We start from the raw sequence: 6,879 nt of genomic DNA on the forward strand, positions 1-6,879 counted from the left end.
AAGTATGCTAATGACCCATTCATTGTGGAGTCATTTCTTTGAATAGGGACCAGGAATCTGTTTTGTTTTTTTATTTTTTAATTCTTTTGGTAAGCTTTCTGATCAGCACAATTTGAGACCACTAAGAAAAGCTAATTCATACCACATGGCATTATTAAGCCTCTCAGGAATACAAGCATTTCAAGGGAAGACAATTATCTGTAACTCAAAAGACTAGATGGTCTCATGTCAGAAGGACATCTGTTAGCAAAAAAGAACTTTCTAGTTTCATCAAACTAAACCAGGTGACCACCACTCATTTCCAAATGTAGTCAAATCCTCCTTAAGAGTTTTTTGGAACTTTCCCCTGCCTTTAGACAAGGAGTGCCAACAACAGTAACTAATCAGATAGCTGCAAAGTTAGAGCTCAAAAACTAAAATCAGACACACATCAAATAAAAGAAATACAGTCTCCGCCCTCACAAATGTTAACCACCTAACAGAATAAACTAAGAGGTAATCAGTCAACTATTTACTATTTAGGGGTGACAAGTGCCCTGATTATGGGGCAGGAGCTATATATACACGAGGCATGAGAGAAACATGTGGATCCCTCCTCAGCCTGCAGGCAATGGTATGTCTTTTTGAGGGAAGTACCATCTTAGCTGAGATCTGAAGGATGAATTAGTCAGGCATCCATGTGTGCAAAGGCCTGGAGTCCTGAGAGAACCTGGCATGTTTGGAGAACAGGAATGTGGTCAGCATGGCTGGGAAACAAAAAATAAAATTACTGACTCTGAAAGCAGTCCGGTACAAAGAGAAGGCAAGGGAGGCAACATCAGCAGACATCTTAGAAGGGCAGAGAGAGCTGGCACAGACTGTCCCAAGAATGGAGCATGGACCATTCAATGCCCAAAATGAAGCAGGCAACCAGCACATCTGTTAACTGGCTGCAACTGAGCGGAACAAGGCCGAGTAAGCAGCAAGACCAAGAGGGCCAGAATGAAAGGACTGTCCCAGGTTTACGCTGGTGGAACATCTAAAGAAGCAAAAGCTTTCAGTGGGCTTGCAAGAGGAGCATAATTCTAATTACCGCAGGAGTCTCCATTTAGAAGCACAGCACAGATTGTGTCCTTAAGCCAAGCACATTGGGAACACAGTTAACCATTCAGTCCATCAACACTGCATGGTTCCTTTCAATATCTGTTCCCATTCTTGTATCTGATCGAGGCAATGGGGACAGCAGAGGAGCAGGTGCAGGGGCACACACACAAACACACACAGAAGCTCACTGAAGAATGCCGTGTTCTCACCCATTCTTCCCCCTGAGCTCCACCCTACATTCAGCCCTCCCAGTTTCCGACCTCCAGGCTGGTCCTCTCGTTTTTGGTTCACCTGACCTTCCATGCTCAGCACCATCTCCACTGTGCTTTGACCACCCTCGACTATAATTTGAATTTTCCTTCAAACTAGGCGGCCTTAAAAGATGCTTTGGTAATACTTATCTTTATGAGCACTGAGAAATGTGTAGAACTGTTGAATCGTTATATTATACCTACAACTAATACAACACTGTTTTGTTACTTACACTTGCATTAAAAACAAAAACAAAAACAAAAAATGCTGCTTTGATAAATACTCTCCTTGGTTTAACCTGGAGAGTGTCTTGCAACGAAAAGATTGTGGGTCTGGAGGGCACCTGGCTGGCTCAGTGGGTTAAAGCCACTGCCTTCGGCTCAGGTCATGATCCCAGGGTCCCGGGATCCAGCCCTGCGTAGGGCTTTCTGCTCAGCGGGGAGCCTGCTTCCTCCTCTCTCTCTGCCTGCCTCTGCCGACTTATGATCTCTCTCTGTCAAATAAATAAATAAAATCTTTTAAAAAAAAAGAAAAAAAGATTGTGGGTCTGGAAGCCTTGCTTTGAAGACTGACTCTACCCCTTCCTAGCTGTACAACTCTGAATAAGTGATGTAACCTCTCTGAGCCTCAATTTTCCATCTATGAAATGGGAACAACTATATCAATCTCAGCCTTGCAGTGGAAATCAAATGAAAAAACCCAGGTAAAACATTTACTGCAGTATCTGGCATATAAAAATGCTAGAAAAGTAAAATTTCCTTTCATTTTCTTTCCCGTCACCAAAAGGAGTGGTATTCTCATGGCCACTGGTCTGAAATTAAGTAATTATTATGATACTGTTTTGTCTTTTCAGATTCCCAGATTATGTTCAGCAGAAACCAGATAAGCAGCACTTGTTCAGAATTTCTTGCATTTTTAACAATTCTAAGAATAATCTTTGCAGCACTAATAATAATGTATATATGATTTTTCCTACATTTTCTCTCACAGAGTATAATGTTTCTATACAGTTAGTTGTTTTGTGGTTCCTTTGTTTCAAAGACTTTCTTACTGTCCCTGTTAAGAGTTATCTTTGAATTATCACAGCAGCAATGATGAGTGAAATGTCAGCCTAGAGAGTCCAAATGAGTTGCTCCAATCACTCAGCAATGCCACGGCTATAGCCCGTTACCCTGGTGGTCCTCCACCAGATGGGGGTGCTTCCCTGAGGGGGGCCATTTGGAAATGTGCAAATGTTGAAATCTATGCCTCAAAGGAACTAGCAAGCTCCTTTCAGGAGTATGAAATTAAGATTCTAAATGATAAGCACGTATCATAGGTTAATTGGTAGTGTGTTTTGTTTTTTCTTAGTGAAATACCAAATAGCGGTACCATCTTACAATCACTAGCTTCTTAAATTCCAGGAGAGGTACAAAGATAAGGAGATAAGGAGATAAGGAGAACAAAACACAGATGAAGACTTCAGCAGGTGATCCAGCTACATAATGCCCAGCCAGGACCCTTGCCCTCCGAAAGCAAGCAGCTAAAGGCTGAAAAATGAGATGTCACGGAAGGAGGAATTCCAGCCTTTGCCCATGGTCTGCAATTCCCAGGTCTGGGCCCTGAGCCCCTGCCCAAAGTCCCCAGGTATTGCCGAATGAAGAGTGAAAAGATGGAGGCTTGAGTTCCAGCATGGCAAGTCCTTGGCAAGGATCGCAGTAGAGGAAGAACCTGTCTACCAAGTGGCCTCAGAGACCTTGGCTGGATGTGAAGTGGACTGGCTCTGAACATCATTTAATGGCTCATACCTTCCCTGATCACTCATCCATTTGGAACAAGATGCTGCTGTTAGAAACCTGGAGAATCGGCTCTGCCTGATGTCTTGAAACACATCTCCCCATCTCTGCCTTTCTAAGTCTGGTTAAGCAGAAAGGGCATAGGCTTTGGAGAAGACCCACACAGACCTGCTTCCCCACCCCTGCTTCCAAATGAATGAGTCACGTGTTGTGAGGAACCTGCATAATCTCACTGATGCTAGGTTTCTCACTCACCTTCCTCCCTCCCCCCCCCTCTCCTTTTTTCCTTCCTTCCTTTGTCCTAAGTACTTTACAAAATTATCTCATTTATTCTTCAGAACAACCTGTGAAGCAGAAACTGTTTTCATCATTCTCATTTATAGACTGGAAAACTAAGGTACAGGGTGTAAGCAACTCATCTGTGTTCACACAGCTAGTAAGAGGCTGAGCAAGGAAGGATTCAGATCCAGATAGACTGGCCCCAGAGTCTGCATACTTCCCTCCTATGCTCAGATATACAGTCACTATTGTCAGCCAAAAGTAATAACCATCTCTGGGTCTTGTGATGCTTAAATAATAGAAGTAAAGTCCCTGGCAAATAGTAAGGCTTTGATAAATGGCAGTCATCACCTTCAATCTCCAGGTTGCCAGTCTTTAACACACATAGAGAATAATAATATACTCTACTTGTATTGTTTTACAAGTCTGGAAAAAGGCTTCAGATAAATTATCCTCCCTGGCTCTTCCAATAGTCTGTTTTTCTTATAATAATGTTAGCATTCAGTACTTTGTATGTCCCAGGCATTATTCTGTATGCCTTATGTATCCATTTAATCCTAAACTCATTGGGTCCTATAGCTCAGTGAGATAAGTAGTAGTATTATCTCCTTATTACTGGCCCAGAGAGGTTAAGTAACGTGCTCAGGGTCACACAGCTAGTAAGTAGTGGTGCTGGGATGAATTCAGAGAGTCTGGTTTCAGACTGAGCTCTGATCCTCTACTCTAGGGGGACTGTGTAGAAGGCAATTCCGGCTCACAAACCCTGTGATGAGTAAGAGTCAGTAAGTGCCAGAGCCAGAACTCAAACCCAGGCCTGCCACCAGTGTCCCTAGTAGGTGATTTCTCTGACTCTGTTGCTTTGTACATCCAAGTGGCCTGATGGTCATCGCCCTGAATTGGGGCTTAGAAGACACAGGCTCTTGTCATGCCGATAAAATAACTGGTCAACAGCAGGGAGACCTTGAACAAATCATTTTGCCTCCAACCTTCATCTAAAAATTTGGGAGTCATGCACACTCAATCTTTAATGTCCTCTAATTCTCAGCAACTGTTTTCCAAGAAGAATTGCAATTCTGTTTGAAGGAAAGAAATGTAGCATGTTTCTTATGGTTCAATGTCAATCCCACCCCCACCCCTGAGGAAAACTCTAGAAAATGCTTCTTTTTACCTGATACAAATCCTACGTGTGCCGTGAAGTACAGCTCAAATGCACAGCGGCCAGAAATACAGCCGCTTCTCTGGAGGCCTCTCAAGCTTCTAGTCCCTTTCCCTCACCCTTACTGGTAAGAACTGTGCACACACTACTCTGTGCTCCTGCAATACTGAGCTTGTGCCTCTAGATTAACAATTCCTATATTCACAGACAGCAGCAGCGTGTGTGCACGTGTGTGTGTACGTGAGTGCAGGTCCTAGTAGCTCCTTAAGGGCACAGACAGTACTCCATTCATTTTCCTATGTTTGGAAAGTTATGTTACATTGACCATATGTGTAAGTACCAATATTTGACCATTTTTGACCTACACAAATGGCAATTTAATACGGTACAACCCAATATAGGCTCATTAAATATAAGCGTACTTACTATTATACAACAGTTGCATTCCTAAAAAACCTCGTGTTCTACAAGAGGGGTAAGCTTTTTCTATAAAGAGCCATGTAGTAAATATTTGGACTTTGTGTGTTATACAATCTCTATCCCAAGTATTCAACTTCATTCATTCAATTCATCATTGTTGTATCAAACAATATGTCAATAAATGAGTATGGCTGTGTTCCAGTAAAAACCCCATTTACAAAAACAGGTTGGACTCATGAAAAAAACAGAGAATCTTCACAGCCCTAGAACAAGTAAAGAAATTGAACTAGTAATAAAAAAAAAATGTTTTTAAATTCTCCCACAAAGAAAAGGTCAGGACCAGATAGCTACGCTGGTGAATTCTACCAAACATTTAAAGAAGAATGAATACCACTGATTTCTTCACAAACACTTCCAGAAAATAAAGGAGGAATGAACACTTGCCAACTCCTTCTGTGAGGCCAGTATCACCCTGATACAAAAACCAAGTAAGGATATCACAAGAAAAAAAAAAAATCTACAGGCCATTAAGAATAATGGACAGATGGACAAATGCAAAGTCCTCAAAAATTACTAGCAAATTCTTTAATTTGTTCTTCTGAAGTATTTTGGAGCCTTTGGAAAGATTGAGAATATTGAACTTCCCATGGATACAAAAACAAACGAAAGAAGAGGATTTTGTTTTACCACATATACAGATGAAGAGCCAGTAAAGAAATTGTTAGAAAGCAGATATCATCAAATCGGTTCTGGGAAGTGTGAAATCAAAGGTGCACAACCCAAAGAGGTATACAGGCAGCAACAGTAGCAACAAAAAGGAGGAAGAGGTGATGCAGCTGGTGGACGAAGTGGTACTAGGGGTCGTGGACGAGGTCAGGGCCAAAACTGGAACCAAGGATTTAATAACTATTATGACCAAGGATATGGAAATTACAATAGTGCCTATGGTGGTGGTCAAAACTATAGTGGCTATGGCGGCTATGATTATATGGGTATAACTATGGAAACTATGGATATGGACTGGGATATGCAGACTACAGTGGCCAAGAGAGCACTTACGGCAAGGCGTATCGAGGGGGTGGCAATCACCAAAACAATTCCCAGCCATACTAAAGGAGGACGTTGGAGAAAACAGGAGGAAATTGCTAAAGTTAACCCATCTTGCAGGACAACATTGAAGATCGGTCTTCTGTTGATTTAAAATGATTACTTTGTAAGACTTTCTAGTGTACAAGACACAACTGTGTCCAACTGTATATAAGCCGCCAATTAGTTTTCTTTGTTTTTACTTTGTCTTTTGCTATCTGTGTTATGACTCGATGTGGATTTGTGTTTATACAAATTTTATTTGTATGATTTCATGTTAAACCTCAAATAAATACTTCCTTATGTGAAAAAAAATTACTAGCAAACTGAATCCAGCAATATAATAAAAGGATTATATACCGAAAGCAAATAGGCTATATGCCAGGAATGCAAGTCTCGTTTAGTATCTGGAAATCAAGTATTAGAATCCACCACATAAACATAACAATGCACAAAAAAACATATGAACAGTTATCAAAAAAGCATTTGACCGAATTCAATACCCCTCTCTGATAAATTGTAAGAACTCGGAATAGTTCAAGCTGATAAAGGTATCCACAAGAAAAAAAGAAAGAAAGAAAGAAAGAAAGAAAGAAAGAAAGAAAGAAAGAAAGCAAGCAAGCAAGCAAGCAAAAGGAAAAAAAAATCACAACTAAGGTCCTACTTAAAAGTGAAAAGACTGAATCTTTTCCCCCTAAGATCAGGACAAGACAAGAAGGTTCAGCCTCACACCTTCTATTTAACACTGCACTGGAGGCTCTAGCCAGGAAATTAGGCAAGAAAAAGTGTCAACATTAAAAAAGAAGAAGTAGGGGCACCTGGGTGGCT

At 41.2% G+C, this 6,879-nt stretch overlaps 1 pseudogene across 1 annotated transcript; it reads left to right on the forward strand.

The window, feature by feature from the left end:
- Positions 1 to 571: 571 nt before the first annotated feature.
- Positions 572 to 6,129, forward strand: LOC309854270 (heterogeneous nuclear ribonucleoprotein D-like pseudogene; annotated as a pseudogene). Its single transcript has 2 exons — positions 572 to 613; positions 5,570 to 6,129. The product of its transcript is annotated as a heterogeneous nuclear ribonucleoprotein D-like pseudogene (transcript).
- Positions 6,130 to 6,879: the final 750 nt, after the last annotated feature.

Source organism: Mustela nivalis, assembly GCF_964662115.1.
Source record: "Mustela nivalis genome assembly, chromosome: 19".
Taxonomy (NCBI): Eukaryota; Metazoa; Chordata; class Mammalia; order Carnivora; family Mustelidae; genus Mustela; species Mustela nivalis.